The following is a 20,885-nucleotide window of genomic DNA, read 5'->3' on the forward strand; positions in this document are numbered from 1 at the left end:
CAAGAGGTTACTATGTGTTCTGTATTTTACCATTTAACAATTTGTATAAGAACGTGACACCGGCTAGAGGCTTCTTATGTTACGAATTGATATTATTGAAGATATTTCGACGTGTCCTACATATTGATAATTATCAAGTCTATGTTTAATACTTCTGCAAAGAATACCTAGTGTCGATGCCGAATTTCGAGAGGACTGCTTTTGTTAAAGATAATTTATAAGTGTCGCCGGGACAAAAGACTAGTTTGTGAGATATTCTGCCAATATACAAGCATCTATCTTTGTCTGAGACGATCCAATAAAGCTTGTAATAATGGTGCAGTGGAAACAGAATTTCAATGAAACGTTTAACCGATTTCCAGAAGGCTTTGTGAACCGTAGCAAATACAGGATGTTTGTAAAGAAAATGTTTATATTTTAATGCGCATCTTTACTATTTATTTATTATGAAAAACACTTTTTGAACGGATTAAAGCTATGTATCATTATGTTTCATTTATGTTATCATATGTTATCATTATATCATTATGTTATATTAAAACTTATAGTTATTTACATAATTCTAAATTTTAATCTTTTTCCGACGTTTCGCGTAGTTTTCAGCGTGCGTGGTCACGGTGACTTGTAAATAAATATAAGTTCTAATAATAATACATAGCTTTAATCCGTTCAAAAAGTGTTTTTCTTAATGTGTAAAAGCTATTTTAACAAAAGACAATACTATATTTATTTATTTACAACATTAGCTGAAATCTTCAACTACTTACATTTTAACATCTAATTACTTTAAAATATGATTTCCTTTGGTTAGCGAGAGCTATTTAAATGAATAAAAGTCGTATGCAGAAATCATGGTCAGCGTGGCAGCCAAGATTTCTGAAGAGAAGCGAAACGACAAGTAAATAAAAAACTTAGTTTATTAATATTTTTTAAACTGTTAAATATACATAGTCCAGCCATAAGCTCTGTTACAATGAAAATGCATATTTTTAATGAAGTAATATTATCAAAATTTGTACCTTGCTCATATTGATCATAGCTTTGTTGAGTAAGCCCACAACGAAAGTCATCGTAAATCATTGACCGAAAATTATCTCGCGTAAGGGTAATTTTCACGTGTAACAAGAGTTTTAGATTTGCCGCCAATTCACAAAAACAACTGACAAATGAGGTTACTAAAGAGTTCTAAAGTTGAAATTCAAAAAAGTTTTCATTAGCAATGTTTCTTACTGGCCAGTTTTAAACATTTTCAATGTTACCCACGTACGAGACTCCACCGCAGTGTCGTTTAGAGCAGGCCATGTCCTTTAAAACTGACCATAGTTTAGAGCCGAAAGGGTCTGGGCTAGATGAGGACCAGTCTTCAGCTATTATAAAGTCCGGGACGTTGGTTTCAAGCCACTCTTGGGTAATTCGTGCCTTGTGACCAGGTGCCGAATCCTGCTGGAAAGTCCACGGTATATTATTAAATAGTGTATTGTTAAGAGGTTTCACAATATGATCCAAGTTTATATCTTTGGCTTTGTTACACTTTGGCTGAAGTTTTCCTTTTTCACTAAAAAGTAGTTATGTGACTCTTTGATAAGACACGCCCAAATAAACCATCACTGACGCAGGATAATGACCACGTTTTAACTTTTCGCCCATTTGAGCAGCTTCTTTAGAACTGTGAGCGTACTTTTTATCATTTCAACAAGGCCCATAACTTTTTTTTTTTGCTTATTCATCGGTAAAAAGGATATTTCTGTCCTTTTTAACACTTGCTTTATTTGTAAAGATTGATTTACAGCATGTCCTGTATATCGATGATAAGCACTAAGCTTCAAGGCTCGTTTTATAATACGCGACAGAGTCCTAGCGGCAATCTTCATTTCTCGCGATAAGTTGTTTTGCTGCCATGGGGCTTCGACGAATTCTTACTTTAACAGCATTAACAGCCTCTGTAGTGCCAACGGCACGCGGCCGCTCCGATATTTTCTGGTCTTCGACAGACGAAGTGTAGTATTGACCTAGCACGATATACTAACATACGGCTGATACCAAGCTTTTGAAATGTCTGAAATATGACCGACGGCTTATATGTCAAATATGTCATTTGTGCAAGGCGATCACTGCAATCCTATTTTATTTTACACCACATTCCATATTGTAATTTGATAATGAACACGAAAAGATATGTGAAATGTGGCCAAAATCGAAAAAAGTTTTAAAAAAACTTGACAAATGAAACAGTTTATGTAACAGTATTAATTGCCAGACTAGTTATACAAACAGAACAGAAAAACTGTTTAATCGCGATTTATTGTATAATAAATAATAAAATACACATTTGTTCACCCTAAGAACACCCTGTCGAGTAGAACCTAGACTTATCTACTTTGAACGATAAAGAGCTTTTAATAGAAATTTTAAATAATTGTTTCCGGTCAGTGACTTAAATTTTTATTTCTGAACAATGATGCCGTAATAGGAAAATTAAGTTCTAATATATAATCATTGGTATGATCAATAATGATTGACCATATCATAAAAGTAGACACGCGTTTTGCTGTTTTTATCGTTAAACGTTGATTATTATTCACTGATTTGGCGTGACCATTAAATTGCCAGTTAAATTTGGGCATTCAATATTTCTATTTAGACATAGACATAGCGGCCGGCAACGCACTTGCGAGCCCTCTGCCATTAAACATCTGGTGAGCCTCCTGCCCGTTTGCCCCGTTCTATATAAAAAAATATTAGTAAGTTTTTGGAGGAAAATTATTAAAAACATAACATACGTACAAATCTTCAACGCTATTTCAATATTTTTATTACAAGATAGGGAGTAAATTAACAGGAAGCTCCTCTGACGTTAAATGATACATCCACCCATGGATACTGACACAGCCACCCTTGAGTGCATTGCCGACCTTTTAAATTTTGGTACGCTTTTTTTTTGAAGGACCCTTAGTTTAATTGTATAACCATGTTTGTCTTGATATATGATCTGATTGTGTTTATATAATTGTAACCGTACAATAATAAAGATATGAGTATAATAAATATGAGTAACTCAGGTGATACCAGGATTGATTTAACCAAATAGTGCTAACATTTCTTTGAACAGCGAAAACTTATTAAACAGTATACAAAAACTCAATAAACTTATGACATATTAAACAAAAATCTGGTAAATGGTAGCATCTGCTTCGAAAACAACTTGGGTCTAGTTAGCAAACTCATTAAACATTGAAATGAATTCGCATTAAGTACTTAGACTGAAATTAATGTATTTTCATCTACATTTTCCGCTCATTCACATAGTTCTCATTTATGTTCACTTCAGTCCACCTACAGCTTGTGGGCGGATATGGAATTATACATAATTGAATGCAATCCATATGGAAAGTTCTACTTCGAGGTCTGTTCTACTTACAAGTGTTTTAAGGCACTGTCACATCAGTGTGTGGTCACTAGGCTATTCTCAACCTTTAGTTCTTGGCATTGATTAGAGTTTCCTTTCTTAATGATTGACATACTGTCGTACAGAGAATGGAAAATGAAGAATTAAGTCATTGAATCACACATTCGTATCACTTCGACGTCCGTCGCTGCATAACTGAGCGTTTTTAAGGCAGTTTTTGTCACCACTATGTGGAACTTCTCCTCCTTCTCTCATATTTCCGAACCAATTCAACTCAGGGTCCTTCAGTAAAAGAGTGTACCAAGTCCTAAAAGGTAGCCTTTGGCACTCGCGAGCCCTCTGGCATCGATAGTGTCCATAGTATCACATATCACATTTACATGTAGGGAGCTACTGCCCGTTTGCACCCTTTTCTATAAAAAAACGAATGTGTATCTGACATCTTTCCTACCCACTTGCCTAAAAAGAAATATCAATCACGAAACGTATCTGCCCCGTATGCCTAGGAGGTTCAAACGCAATTACATACTACTATATCAGTTTAGAGTGTAGAGTTATTTTCGAATGGATGTTGAGCAACTTTTGTCACAATCCCTTTCTCCCAAACATAGCTAGTAACAACAATAATTACAAATATAGCTAATATTAAATCAGCGACACATTTAAGGCATCCAATTAATTATATTCTTACCACAACTTTGTGTACATAAAAGAAAACGTTAACTTGTAAGTGCCAAAAAGCTTGAACTGTAATTACGAATTTAAGATAAAAACTTAACATAAGTTTAAAGGGCTGGCACTAATGCTGGGACTGGTGGCAAGGTGGTGTACTTCTTCATATTTGTTTCCGGAAAGTATCATAATTTCTTTCACACCATCACACAGCACAGCCGAATCAGGTATTACGTTATTATTATTTTTTATTGATTTTCTACTTACGTAAATATTTGAATATTTGGCTACATGTTTAGTATACTTGTTCTTTGTAGTATATAATTTACATTAGCTGTAGAGTTAAGATATAAATAAATATCAGGTTAACATAGTTTTATTAATCACTTAAGGTAATATCTAATAAGGCGTAAATCAAATTATATGTCTCTTGACAAGTTAATAGGCATCACTTGAGCAAAATTAAATTATTGCTAAGTGCTGATGACTTTGATTTCATTACCTTATCTACGTCAGGTGATGTATGACGTCAATATTGATAGAGATAGCAATACGGTATCCTCCTTTAACGGACCGTGGAGCATATTAATATATTTGTTTTATTGTTTTTTACAGGAAAGTACCGTTTCAATTATTTAACGATGTTTTTAAATACATTTTTACATCGTTTTACTGTGTATTTTTTAAATTTAAATGCAGTATTTGCATAAAACAACAAAACCTTTATTTCAATTGTTCCTTTAAAGCCGTAGTAGACATTATTTTGTTAGGAATTAAACCTACTGGGGACTGTGTCAGCGCAAGCAAAAAAAAAATCTGATTCTGAAATTCCGAGATAGGATAACAAAAGTCCTGGGCCAGTTTTGCTAAAATAGGCAATAGAAAGCTTGAATGTGCTATAAATACATCAAGGATTTTACTTTACTTTTATTTTATTACTTTCAGTATTCTCAGACTAAAATATCAGGTTATGAATTCAGGTTAAGTAGGACTTAGTTGATATTTTCTCTTTTTATTAAGTCCTATAGTGTAATAAAAAGCTTTCTTTATTAATTCGATTTATTTCATACGAAAAATCGATTAAAATTCACGTTTTTACTAACAAATAAAGATGATATAACTGAATACGTCTAAAGGCATCAAAAAGCTTTCTTACCTATATTGTCTGCAAGATTTTTATATAGGTATATTAAAATTTATTCAGTATTACAGTAACGGTGAAATAATTTTTTCGCTAAACCTTTCTCGACAATTCCTCAATCATAGAAGAGATTTATGGATACTGAACATATTCGTGAAGTGATAGCACAAACCGTGGATGATATAGCATATTTCTACATCTTTAGCTGATCTATCTTAGTAGACTTTACAGGAGATTTAGAACTGATAAATCAAAGTGTTCTAGCACAGTTTGGTGGATTGATTTTATTAATAATGTTATATTAGAAAACCGATAGCCTCTCAGCCGAATGTGTACTTTCGTTTGGGATTAGATTTACAAATCAAAATCACAAATCCATATCTGACGTCAGTGACAAGCCTTTGAATTTGGAACCCCATTCAGCGAAATTTCGCCGCCTACAAACTCTTCCTAGCTAAAATGATTCTTACGTGATTTGCCGTCTCTTTCCAGCACAGCAGTAAAGTGTTTCCTGCTCTCTCTGACACCCACTCACAAGCTCACTCCTACGTGTCAGCGCTTTGAGACCTCCAGTCGAACCCTCGCCGCGGAACAGAGCTCACGTCATGACAATAAAATAATCGCTTTTAATTCGAATATAAGAAATGAAATTTTGACGTTGACAATAAAAGAAAATAGGGAAAATTTGGAAAATATTACAAGAAAATACTTTTGTGTTGGTGACTGAACGCTGCGTAACAGGTGAGTGAAATCTCTCATGCAACTAAGAATTGTCGTCAGAATGAAGAATATATCCTGCATTTGATTTTTTAAATATAAAACCTTTATAAATATATAAAAGATTTGAATACGTTCATAGTTAAATTATTAACTATCTTGTTATAAAAAATAAAAAAAAATTAATAGTATTTTTTTTAATTCTTTACTTTTTCAAGGTTTTCGATGTCGCACAAGACATCCATAAGAACTTACTCTATTAAAAAAATACACAACTCTATAGAAAAAAAAATATTGATTTTTAATTCTGACGATTACATATTAAAATATATCTTTTATATTTACATATAATAGAAAGTCTAACCAATAAATTTTCCGTAGACATAGTAGCTAACTGTTAGGTATTCATTTGTTTTATGGGAATATATCGGGAAACCGTTTATACCTTAACATAAATATATTTTTCCAATATATATTTATGTATATGTATAAATTACTTTTTTGTATATTGGAGCTGTGAATACCTAATAGCTAAACGGGGGCAAGAGTGTGGTTGTATGTTCAAATTTATCCAAAAAGAAATGACGTATGTCAGACACAGAAACATATAAAAATTAATTAAAAAAACAGATCTTAAGGCTTTTAAGCGCCTTCTTTTTTTTAAAATATTTACTACAATGAATAATGACTGACATATATAATTCTCAATCGATGTTGCCAGGCAAATAAACACAAACACTTCCGTAATTTGATCGTAAAATCTGCACGTAACAAGTAGAAACGTGCTGTAGAAACGAATTTATTACAGGAATAAATTTATATTCCTGTAATAAAATCAATATATAATGGTTGGTTATAGAAATCGGACATTATTAATTAAGTTTTTAAGTTACTACGTGCTGTAAGGATTTTTGAAAGTCTTTCTTTGCTTTAAAAATATCAAGCGAAGTCCGCGTCATCCCGTGACGCATGAAACTACTTTTAGTATCATGGAGCTTTAGGCATTTTATTTGAATATGGTTTTAAATAGTTATGTTTCACTATGTTCATAGTTTAGCGTCAGTACATAGGCGCAATTTCTTTGATATAAAATTGTCAGGTGTGGTGTCGCTATTACTACTAGTTAGACTAAAGCAAAGTCATAAAAACCTTATTAATTGTTCACGAATTTTATAAACTATTGAGGAGCAGAAAAGGGGAAATACTTAAACCTAAAAAATATTAAGCCTTAGCGTTTTTTTTTTTGCAAATTATAATGTTCTTGTTTAAAAATTTCTTAAGTGGTAGAGAATCTTTTACCACACCACGCTTCCTACCTTCCTTCGATGGGAAGCGTTTTAGAAACTTTTGCCCTTCACGCCCTGACTTCGATTTGTATTTGGAATGTCCGCGTAATAAGAACGGTTTATGCGAAATTTATTGCGTGTGCGCAACTGACGTGCGTCTGTTGTTGTTACGATTTACGTCAAATATAAACGTATTTATTTCCACTTCCGTCCCGTACAAGCGTCGATCCAGTTCACATTTTGCTTATTGACAATTAAAAAATAGCTGTACTTACAAAACTGAATTTATTATTTTGCAGTGACACAAAGCCTGATCAGAATATACCTTAGTCTTATGTTTCAAAGGCTTTTACGCACAAATTAAAAAGTTAAATTAGGGTTAACAGCGTTATTATATTTTATTTAAAACTACGTTACATTAAAATTAGAGTTACAACTAGCGGCCTTATCGCTATCAAGCGATCTCTTCCAGACAGAAAAGAAAAGTATAAAAAGGAATCAATCAATCAATCAAAACACAGTTTTATTCAGTTTAGATGCGTCTTAGCGCATGCTTATGAATGTCAAAAACTTTTACAAAATTCCTGTATGAGCAAGACTACGCCGTCAAATACAAAAAGTGAAGGTATATAACAAAAATAAAATGGCAAGTAACACAAAACTTGTATAATTACCAAACTATATAATTAAATCAACTTCAAGCTGATCTCACGGTTCCTGAATTACAAAGAATAAAAAAAATACAGGAATTACAAAAGTCAAGAGTGTATGTGCAAGACTTTTTAAAGACACAGACATTACCATTACAACATTACCATACCAAGAGGTAGCCATTTGTAGGGTGCCAGGGAGCGTGTTCCACAACTTGATGGCGGAGATCCTAAACGAGTTGCCTAAGAAGGATGAGCTGTGACATGAAATTGTCAAAAAGTATCTATTAGAGGAGCGTAACATTACATATTAATATATTAATTACGATTACAAGGAACTTTAGTCCCACTCAAAGTCGTTCTTTAAGAGTAAAGGTTTTAACATATAATCATTCCGATTGGAAGCGTGAAAATCTTGTGTTTCTCCTAATCAGTCGTTAATTAATATATAGTATCGAAAGTAGTTCAAAACATATCCGGTTAGCAAAAAAGATTATGACCAAAATAGGATTATTAAAAAAATATTTTCATTTTGACGCATACGTTTCGAATCTATAAAAGCTTTTTTATCTGGTAATTGAAACTCTGTTGGAAAATACTAATAGGTAAGTTGATACTAGTTATTTTGATCTGTAAATAAACTTCGGTTAAAATATTTTCTGATAATGCTCGGGTATTACAATAAAAGTAACATTTATTATAAGGGTTTTGGTTAAAAAAATTAAAAAGTATTTTTTGGTATGTATTTTACACGCTCGTATCTTATCTTGTGTGATTCTTATCCCTAATATATAAGTAAACTATATAGTTAAAAACGGTAATTAGTGATGGCTTTTGCGTGCGCCTATCATCTTTGAGGTGATAGGTTCGATCCCGGCCGAGCACCAATAGACTTTTTTTTATATAAAAACTACAGATACAGCCTAGACCTAAAAAGGTTGTAGCACCAATGATTTATCAAATTATAAACAGTTAAAATACTTAACATTATACCTAGCCTATTTATGTTAAAAACCCGACGACTTTGTATATTTTTGAAAATATTAATAGAATTCATTACTCAAAATATATAAATTCCATTTCATAATATAATAAAAATTCCAGTTTAAGTATCCTGTTTCGTAAACGAGAATTCTTTGTTTTCGCTTTTCTCCCAGACATTTACATTTAATTGACAGGAATGTCTTCGTTAATTAAAAGAAGGGTCTTTAATGAAACAGCCTGTATTCTTACTAAATATTTGTTAAAAAGGAATTTAAAACATTTTACTTGTCACTTTCAAATGTCTGTTCACTGTCATTGATGTCGTGTACGGTTTTGTGGTGTTGTTACAAATTATGCGTACTTACGAACTAATTATTAATCAATCTATCACATTTATTTTAAAAAATACATACCATTTCATACGTATAGGTGTTGACGATGTTTTCAGCAAGCTATGTTTAGGATCATACTCAAACCCTTATTAAGACTTATTTTACACAACGCAAAGATATAAACATAATTCCATCGGAAGTTAAAAAAGGTATTTCTTCTTTGCTTGATAAATTGATTTACGATTATCAGTACGACTTTCGCTGTACTCAGCAGGTCAACTTACACATAGGTCGGCAGAAGCAATAGATTCCAAGGGACAGGCGCTGGCAGTAAGTTTGGATATAACAAAAGCCTTCGATCGGGCGTGTCACAGAGCACTGCTCTCGAAGCCTCCAGCCTATGGGCTACCCAAAAATTATGCAACTGGAGCTTTCTCACTGATGGGAGCATCAAGGTCGTCATCCGCGGAGAATGTTCCGACATTAAACCCGTGAAAGCTGGGTCCCACAAGGCTGTGTCTTATCCCCGACCCTGTTTATAATAAATAGGTAATAAACATGATGCAACCTAGCAATATTAATTGCTATGCGGATGATAGACGACTTTACAATGGTCGGGCAAGTATATTTCGGGCAATTCTCGATGAGTACCGGAACAAAGTTGTGTCTGAAGTCGTGTGTAGAGCCCCAAGAAGACAAAAGTTAGCGCATTATTCGCTAAAAAAACAACTTTTGTCGCTACTCCTTTCTTCAAAAAAATTCTCCTCAAAGCCTCAGCTAGCATTGGGCGTTGGCATATCAAATGACATTCAGCATTGCGGTCATTTGGAAAGAAAGGCTTAGTTACCCTCTAAGAAGCTTCGTGGACTCAGTAAGGCGAGATGGTACTTCACTCCGGGCCACCGCTTGTAACTTTATAATGCGCAAATTCTGCCCCATATGGAATACTGTTGGAATCACTTCTAGACAGGATCTCCCCAGTACCAGTTCCTATCACTTGACCATATTCAACGAAAAGCGATTCGAATCGTCGACGACCAATCACTTTCCGAGCGGCTCCAATCATTCCGTAGTGGGCTGATCAATAAAAAAGCGCTCTTAAGCACTATCGGGTACCTAATGCCGAAAGCGAATAACTATCTTTAAATAATGGTTACCACAATTGTCTTATATTTTAGAATGTATAGGTCGTAAGTTATGAAGAAATTGTATATATGATGTGGCGTACTTTAAAAATTAAATAAAAGAATACTGTTCAGACATGCTACATGCAAGAACAGGCAAGAGATATTATAGAACGGACACAAGGGAAAAGCCAACTCATCGAATATTACAAACTATAATCGCATTAAATATTCTTTGATCTATTTTTAGAAGTTGGTTAAAGTATGGTTAGGGAGATTTTTATTCCACTCGTAAATCGAGAATATTCCATCTTCTGTATCTTCTGAAGATATATTTTATCAGTGTAACAGGTAACTGTTAGTTAAACGCTAGTTGATTTGGTCTCAACGAATTGGTATGTCTCGAACACATAACACAAAGTATGAAAACAATTAATGAACTGCATAGATTAATAGACGTTTTTAAGTGTTTAATTTTAAGTAACTTTGATTGCTGGCAAAAAAATAACTATTATTTTGTGTCGGTAGGCATTTTATTAATATTATCGCTGAAAACGACCAGTTTTGATTATTGTAATCTATTAATTATAAATAAAGAAATAGAAAATGTGTAAATCACAACTAAATGAAACAATTCTTTTAAACTTAACTTAAGTATAAACGTTAAAATCTAGCTGATTTAACACTCCCTTAACAAATTTTATTAAGTAAGATAATAATTAAGTCTCGCTGACGACGCGTCGGGAATTAAGAAGGATTAACATTAAACCTACTCTCATTTGGAACAACGACTGCCATTTTGTTTCATTTTCGTGGTTTTTGATTTCAAAGTAAAACAATATTCAAGTCCTCAAGTAGGCACGTAAACAAATTTATAACTATATATAATATCTTGTTTCTAAACTAAGTTATATTTTAATATTGGTCTCTCTTTTGATGACATTGAATACTATTTAATAGCAAAAATGACAAAGTGTCGTTAATCCTATAATATCTGTATTTATCCCTATCATATTCATCATTAAATAAATAATTTTTGTTTCTTATTAGGTTTTGAAGATTTATACGATACAAGCAAAAAAATTATCTTTGAAATTTACTTATTTTTACTGAAAGATGTGCGTTATATCTCTAGCTTTATAGTTAAATTTTTCAAAGAGTTTTATTACATTAAAGATTGTAAAGGTCATAAAATGGATACGACGTACTAATCTAAAAGTTGGAGGCTGTAAATTGGATCCATTAGGTCCCGAGGCTCAAGGGAGATAAGTGGGAGTGTGTGAAGTAAGGTTGAACAATACTAACGCAATCAATGTTGCTGATGTACTCGTGAGGGTCATAGGGTTGATGCCTTGGCAATTAATTTTGGTGTAGTAAAATTAATTTCTATGAATGAACAAATCATTTAAATGTTTAATTACTAACAGGGAACATTTTTTTTGGTAATATCCAAGGCATGGCTGTGTGTTGTATGTGTTGGGTTTGATTACAGAGGTAATATAATAAGCCTTTTTATTTCCTGTTTTACAATAGTTGTTAGTTGCTATATTACAGTAAACAAAAATATTGATTATTGTTAGTATGTTAGCTTAGTAATATATATACATTATTTATTTATGAATTACCAGGAACCCCGGTTTAGCTAAAGCCCTCCTCCAAAGATGCCCATTTTTGTCGCTCTTGTGCTATTGAGTGCCAGTTTGTGCCAGCAGATCCTTTCCGGTCATCTTCCCAGCGGTCTAAGAGTCTCCCCTACCGTCTCTTGCCTGGTGGTCCTTTCCATTGGGTAACTCGTTTGGTCCACTTTCTGCTAGACATTCTCGCTACATTACCAGCCCAATGCCATTACAGTTTTTGAACAAAAGTTAAGGCGTTTGTAGCTTTAGTGACGGCTCTTATCTTTGTGTGTCTTATTATTCCAGGGATTACAGAGGTATTCAAGAATAAATTGCCACAAGTTTAAAAGCCACATCCCAGATATGCACCTACTTATTAATTAACAGCGGGTAATTAATAAATTCGATTTCTCTCTTGGTTTTGTGTTATTGATAAACCATACTTTAACAACATTTACAAATCACATGGTTGTTTTTTTTAATTTTATTTAACACGTCTAGGTTAGTTTATTGTTTCGTGTATTGCAGTATGGACCCCTTTTGGGTAGAGTTCTCCTGCGGAACTTTCTGATTTTAGCTTCAACCATCCATATCCAGCCTGGTAAGCATTACTTGCTTGCCCGTCAAACAAGAGTTTAGCAAAACTGAAACTTACATGTTTTAATACGTTGGTGAATTGAATCAAAATACAAATAACAGTATTTATTGCCCATGATAAATGCGGTAGAAGATGCAGAGTGATCCAACATCTTTACGCAACGCAACGGGATCAAGCCACTCGGAAAGGGATTGGTCGTCGACGATTCAAACCGTTCTTCATTAGTTCTTCAAGTGGAAGGGCTGGTACTGGGGAGCTCCCGCCTAGAGGTGAGAACAGTACTTCATGTGGGGCTGAATTTGGGCCTTATAATGTTACAAGTGGTGGCCCGGAGTGATGTACCATCTTGTCGTGCTGAGCACAGTGAGATATGTCAACGCCAAATATTCAAATGCTCATACATTTCTGTATTTTTTCTATTTATAATATCAGATTTATCCGTCGGTTTAATAACATTTTGTAATATCACATGACCTACATTGAAAGTAGACTGTTTAAATATGAGGAAACATTTAATAAAGTATGCTTATTTACCGAGGAACTAGTTAAATGCCCTTTGTATAATGTTGATTAAATACCTAAGTGATAGTCTAGATGTAATTACTACATAGCCTTGGGCCAGTCCCTAGAGACGGTATTGGAGGTTGATGAGGAACGTAATCTCAGAAGATGGTAATTTAAATTTTCATTTCGATATATATCATTTATTCATATAGGTAGGTTCTATATACTAATGATTGTCCAATTTAAACGAATCTAAATTTATGCTTCTCAAGTCAAAGGAGAAGAAAAAGCGATAAAAATCCCTTCCAACAATAGAGTTGGGGGAGCTGCCGCCATTACACCTTACTCCACACAGAATGACTTGATTTGAATCCGCAAGGAAAGCGGAAGCGTGGCTGTCCCAAACAAACCTGGAGCCGAACAGTTGCACACAGGCAAAGAGAGCCGGAAAAACTTGGAGCGAGGTGAAAAACGAGGCTCGAGACCGATCGCGATGGAGACTCACTGTGGACGCCCTCTGTCCCATCTAGGGGTTTTAGGACATTAAGTCAAGTCCACATAGAATGAATAGTGATTAAATTAAAATAATGTTCAAAAAAAATATCAACATTTGGCCTCTCATAGCAGTGGGCTTGGCGGAATATGATCACGTATTTTTTTTATACAACAGGGTCCAGACGGGCAGGAGGTTCACCTGATGTTAAGTGCTCAATGAACGCTCAATGCCAGAGGGCTCTTGAGTACGTTGCCGGAATTTTAAGACAAAAAAATGAGTCGAATTGGTTCGGAAATACTTCAGTGGGGAGCTGAAATAAAAACAGAATGATTTATTTCTTATTCTCTTGTATCATGTTCCTCACATAAACAACTATGCAAAATCTATGTTTTGTACCGCTCAGCGCGGACATACAACAACCAATATTTAGGCTTTACTTGTTTAGCCTATTGCGGCATATGGTTAAAAGGAGTATTAAGAATATCTATAGTGCAAAATCACCTGCATGAGGAGCATACATCTCATACACACCTTCACGTACTTACCCTCACTTTTACGCCATCAGACAACACAGCCGTATTGGATATTACTTAGTCTAGTTAGTTATAGTGTTGAATAATTTTCAATGTATTTTTCATTTTGTGAATGTTTGAACCTTTTTTGTAAATATTATGTCTTATTTTACATATATTCACAAACACAGTTATATTATATTATTAACAAAAGAGTATTTAACAAAAGTCTAACAAGCTAGTATTGTCTTTTGTTAAAATAGCTTTTACACATTAAGAAAAAAACTTTTTGATTGGATTAAAGCTATGTATTATTATTAAAACTTATAGTTATTTACATAATTCTAAATTTAAATTTTTTTCCGACGTTTCGCGTACTTTTCAGCGTGCGTAGTCACGGTCACCGTGTTCAAAAAGTGTTTTTCTTAAAGTCTAACAAGCTGTACAATAACAAAATAAATAAAAGCACAATGTTTACGGTTATTTATTATACGGTCAAAGAATGCAAGAGCAACCTAGTCCAGAAATTACAAGTTCTGTTACAAATGAAAATGCATATTTTTTTAATGAAGCATTTTTATATCTACACATTGATTAAAGTCTCAAAAAAAAATTCTATTCGAAATTTCCAGTTTTGGCTTTTATACGGGCCATTAATCTGTCTGGCCACGAATCTTTGGTTTTACGCTCTATTTCCAAGGGAAATTCTTACTCCAAAAATTTTTTTAAGAGACTCAATGTCACAGTGTCGTTTAGAGGCCATGTCCTCGTAGGTTTCAAGCCAGGCTTGGGTTGTTCGTCCCTTGTGACCAGGTGCAAAATCCTGCTGGAAAGTCCACGGTATATTTTTATAAAGTGTATCGCTGAGTGGTTTTGCATCATGATCAAAGACTAACTTAATACACTTTGGCTGAAGTTTTCACTTCTTTTTCACAATAATGTAGTTTTGTGACTCCTTGATAAGACACTCCCAACCAAACCATCACTGACGCAGGATGATGCCCACGTTATACCGTTCCGACCGATTGACCAGCTTTTTTAGAACTGCGAGCCGCGGCCGCCCTGATCTTTTCTGGTCTTCGACAGACGAAGTGGTGTTCTATCTGTTGATATACGAAAATACGACTGATACCAAGATTTTTATGACCGACGGCTCCGTACCCACTTTGTGCAAGGTGATCACTGCAATACTATTTTCTTTAACACCCCATATCAATAACAAATATGTGAAATGGCAAAAAATAGAAAGAAGTTTTTAAAATAATATACGTGTTCCAAATTCAAAAGTATTAAAAAAGCTTGTAAAAAAGAAAAGTTTTTATGTAACAGTATTTATGGCCTGACTTATTATAATCCCAAACCAACATAAATTGAAAACATCTATAGATCAGAACCGAGGGTCCTCAAGAACGCTGAGTATTCAGGATATTATGTAAGCTCCATTTTGATTTATGCTGAAATTTAATATTCGCAATATCAGATTTAGTTAAGAATTTCGCATTTTCTTTCTACGCTCTATTTAGAGATACATGAGCGATTTTTAATATTTGAAGATAATGTAGCACGAAACACATATGCATAATAATTATTAACACATATTTTTTGCGTTTTTTTATTAAATTCTTGAACAATATAAAAAAGAATAATTTTCATATCATAAGACTCGTAAAAATTACGGTTACTGTTGTATCACAAAGAACGGTTCTATGACGGTTGGAAGATTCTATACGAACCCGATTTCCAGTCTTAGGGATAAAAAACAATTAGTACAGGATAGTGAGGTTAGATTAACAAGTACTTTTAAAATCACAACCACCCTACGTTCAAATACTCACTAAAAAACGAAAAAAAACATTATTCATGACAGAAATATGTCCGCACACTAGGGAATCTGTATGTTAATAGATTACAATTATTCCGTAGTACATGGCACATGTTTAAAATAATTATACATGGTGATCGGCCGTTTGAAAGAAATATCTAATAACAAATAATAATAACTCTCAACAAAACCTATAAAATAAAAATATCTATTTCGAACTTTTTGTTAGATTAGGCTAGTGGATTTATTAAATATGAGCTTATTAATGTGTTTTAATTAAGAGTCCAGTTGTACATTTATATTCGAAGTTTAGTGGGTATAGAATATGGGACAGACAAGCTTTGTATTATTTGCATTTTATTCATAATTAGGTCTAGAACAGTCTACATCTCATTGATTTTCGTTTGTGCCGGTTTCTGGACTTTTTCTTCTTTACATTAATTAATTTGCGCAAGGCAAAGGTACAGAACTGGGAACTTAAATGGGTTATCAAAAAATGGGTAAAATTATAAATAAATTATAACAATTTGTATTTTAAAAGCCTACAGTATTTTATCGATAAACGAATAACGTTTCAATTTGCCTGTAATATCAAGAGTAATTGAGTGAACGCGTCGTACAAATTACATTTTGTCGATAGGATGATATAGTTAAATCAAAATAGAACCTTTTTTGTAAATTTGTTTTCTGTCTTTTGTTTTTAATTTCCCGTATTTCCAACCTTATAAAACAGATGCTGACAACACAACTCAAAAAAAAACCATAAAAAATAAACTGTAATTTATAAAATTCATTATTTGGTTGGATTTCTCGTTTAGGTTTGGACGTCTTGGGTATATACATACTCCAGCATATACCTTTGTTCTCCCCGTTACCGCGTTTTTACTAATACTAGCATAAACACTTTTGCATCACACTTCCACACTCCTTAAAAAGTACTCTAAAATATATTAAATCAAGAATTAAATACTTTAATAAAACATATTCTCGGCGAAAGGATGATTTTTTTCTTGTGCTTCGGTAACTTATAAATAATAATATTAATCATATTTTATTGATATGTTGATCATTATTAAATATATAGGTACACATACAAAATTAATTAATATATAATATAACCTAAGTAACAATTGCAAAATTTATATGCTTAAAAACAAAAGAACACGTAAACAAACTCGTGGGTAGACTCCATTTTAAGATATACCGTAAACAATTTGTCTTTTAAATGGATCGAGTCTTGAGCGTTAATTAACTTTTAATCATGTTTTTATTTAATCCCCGCTTGACGGATTATTCCAGATCATATCAGTGCTTGTCTAGGCCAGCGTTTTCTTATCTTATGAGACCATTTAATGAGAGAATTATTAGCATAATTTTATTTTATTTAGCACTTTAAAATAATACAAAATGACCCAGAAACCTAAGGATACATTATTGGCTAGTATTACTGATCAATATATCGCTCCGTTATGAAACATTAATAATCTTAAATCATTAAATAATATTTTATTGCCTGTACTTATAAAGAGTCTCACATGAGTATAATACTATTCACATTTTCAATTCAAAAGTAAGCGGCTTATTTTATTATGTTTCTATTTCAATATGATCGATTTGATATAAAAATATACGAAACAAATTTTATTTATAAATTGTGAACATATGTTTAAATACATCAATAGTTATATTGAAAATACGACAAATGTGTGTCCGGGATTGCGCATATTATGTGATGAATGGATTTTTAATAGAATCTCACTGATGGCCTTAAGGGCCTCTATAGCTCAGCTCGGGCTGTCTTGGCCGGAATGGGCATTTTCCAACGGTGTCTCCTACGAGGCTTGGGTCGTTGGGGGTAGTCAATAGCTTGAAGGGCAGGACGATGCAAGATGTCAATGTGGCTGTCAATTTGTCTGTAGTACGTAGAATCGATAGTTGAGTTCAAATGCTCTCTGATCGGCGCCTGCGCCGGACTTGCGCACTGACCTGGTTTAAATACTAAATAAAAATGTCAGACGGTAGTGACACCAACTTCTCAAAATATTTCTTTACAGATTTTTAGTAACCAAATTTGTTATAGCGGCAATCTATATAAACATTAATTTAAGATCTTCATAACTATGCTTGTCTAAATAAACGGTAGCTAAAGTAAAACTTAATAAATATAGAACACGCACGCATGACAAATTCAGATAAATTGTATGAAATTAATCTCTTTATTTCCCATTAGAGGTTCTTAAATGAAGCATAAAACTTGGCCAGTATTAAATTTGTCCGTTTTGCATAATAATGTGTACATTATACGAGGTACCGACTTTGCCCACACAGGATCGCCAATTTACATAATTTGTACTAGCCGTGGCGTTGAATATAATTACTTAATCAAAGTACTTTTACACAAGTGTATTTAACAGACTAACTGTCATATTTAAACAAACTTTTTAACGAAATAAATTTACTAATAGGAAAATAACACAAAAAGAAACAAACTCCTGAACGCATAAATATTTGACTACGAATAATCAATATATACTGTGGATATTGTGGATATATCTTGTCGAAATCTTTCTTTCAATGCGTAATAATAATTTGAGCGGTGAGTTTACCGTATCGATGGAATGAACATTAAATCTTTGACAGTTACGAAACGTCATAAACCTTTTCGATTGAATGTTGTTTTGATAGAAAAGTACAAATACTTATTATAATATGCTATTAGTAATTTCAATTAGTCTGAGTTAGTTAATTAAAGTTTCTGTGTAAAAAAATTAGAAACACAAACATTTGTTTCGTAATCATTTCGTTGAAATTTATAAAAGAAGTTATAATTATAAATTCAATAGGAGACCAAATATCGTATTTCTCTTAAAACCATATACTGATATGATGTTGCAACTTCGTCAAAAACATCGTAATCATTTTGTTTGCCACGCAATATTTTTTTTATTTGTAGGTATATTATTTTTATGTACTTTATAACCTATCAGTCTTATCAATTAGTCTTTGAATCAATTTTCACATCTTTACGCCATAGGAAGAGTATTGAGAGAACATGATTAGATTTGTTTATCGTAGCGACTTATGTGCTTGAAAGTGATACATACAGATAATACGAAATGCCATCCGTATCACCTCGACGTCCGTCGTTCCACAACTGAGCGTTTTCTAAGGCAGTTTTTGCCGCGCAACACCACTATGTGGAACCAGCTGCCCACTGAAGTATTTCCGAACCAATTTGATTTAGGATCCTTCTAGAAAAGAGCGCAGTTGTTAAAAACCCGGCAACGCATTAGCAAGCCTTCTGGCGGTTGCGGCGGTATCACTTAGCATCCAGTAGGGAATGCAATCCCGACTCGAGATCGTTAATTCGAGATCCCGAAATTTTCGGGATCTCGTATAGTTTAAAAAAATAATTCACGTGACTGAATACGATGAAAACAATACAATTATATTATTTGAAAGAAAACAAAAGCCTTTATCCTTTAATATTACGAACTAAACAACTAACAATTTCGATTACATGAACATAATCAAAACAAAAGTAGGTATAGCTCAAGGAGATTAAAATTGGTGATTTTGAAAGTAGCTTCTAAAAAAAGAGTATCTTCTGAAGTGTCTCAAGAGTGCTATCTGCTAACCGGCGTCTAATGCCCATTGCAATGTACCCTATGTAATGTGCAATGTCGCGTGAAGCGTCCAGAGCGGATGTGTGTAGAATCGCTGACCATTGCAGCCCAATCCCGTCAATCTCGAACGGAATCTCGTCATATTATGCTTCGGGATTGATCCCGAAAAATTACACGGGATCTCGCGAGATCGAGATCCCGCGAGATCGGGATTGCATTCCCTAGCATCCAGTGAGCCTCCTGCCCGTTGACTATATGTATGAAAATATTTAAATGATAATTATAAATGTTAAAAGCTTATAAGTTTGAATTATTTGGAAAGTAGATAACGGGAAATTCTATTAAAGTAATGTAAATCCGAACGCGTTGAACCGTAACGTTTTCGATAATACGTGAACGCCTTATACTCGTTATTCTGAGTGCTGTGGGTTGTTTTATGCTCTGTTGAATCCACCCGCTAGAAAATAGACAAGAAATAGCTATGGGGTCAGTGACCTTGCTTTTATAATATCGTAAAAAGACTGTATAAGTTTCAGTTGGCATATATACAGCAAAAACGTTGCGATCTTCACTGGACCAAAAAGACATGTTATAAATATGTATTAAGGAGTTTTCTATCTACCAGCCCCCATTTGTTTCGTTTAAGATCGCACAGATATTACGGCGGTACTCTGAGGTCGTAATACTCTATGTTTCGCGTTTATCGGTTTTAGTCAGACACAGAAATGTTTCTACCCCATTTTGTGACCCCAACAACCAGGTTGAATAAAGGAAACGTTTCTGAACAAGTTTTGTTTTAGACATTTGTCTTTTGTTACACAATCTAAGTGATAATTTAAAAATTTGTCTTAATCTCTATGAAGCTAATAGATTTCTGGAAACAATATTTGAAAGTAAAAACGCCTTTTGTAAGTTAACAATGCTACTCGAACATTGATTGAATATTCTTTAGAACACTAAACTCGCCTCGATTTTTATAGAATTTACCATTCAACAAGCGAGTTAAATATTACTCCCACTTTTTAAATTTGTTGTTCCATTATAAAATTGTTGGCGATTTCTTGTTTAATTTTAGAATTGCTTCCTTTTTTTGAAGATAAAAGTAATTAATTGTATATATTTAATTATTTTAGTTACAATTTTACTAAATAACTAGTATATAATATTATCACCATTATAGTAACATTACAAATTACAAAACCAAAATTACCAAAAAGCAGGTTTGTTAGTTTATTTAAAAAGTTTAGTCCCTGTGGCTGTATATTTTTAACGCTAGAAACATTTTTTCATCGTATTGCGATATTTATTCGTTGATCGAAAGCACCAGCGCTGGGGTCTGGATTTAGTTTTTAACTCAAATAATAAGCTTAGATAAAAAATAACAAACTACATTCCAGAC

At 33.3% G+C, this 20,885-nt stretch overlaps 1 protein-coding gene across 1 annotated transcript in view; it reads left to right on the forward strand.

Annotated features, from left to right (window-relative positions):
- The first annotated feature begins 5,812 nt into the window (after positions 1-5,812).
- LOC123711438 overlaps positions 5,813-20,885 on the forward strand; it is a 51,679-nt gene continuing 36,606 nt past the window's right edge. The window contains exon 1 of the mRNA XM_045664023.1: positions 5,813-5,960. The gene's annotated coding sequence lies outside the window, so the exon portion shown is untranslated. The remainder of the gene's footprint in view (positions 5,961-20,885) is intronic.

This window comes from Pieris brassicae, chromosome 6 (genome assembly GCF_905147105.1).
Source record: "Pieris brassicae chromosome 6, ilPieBrab1.1, whole genome shotgun sequence".
In the NCBI taxonomy this organism is placed as follows: Eukaryota; Metazoa; Arthropoda; class Insecta; order Lepidoptera; family Pieridae; genus Pieris; species Pieris brassicae.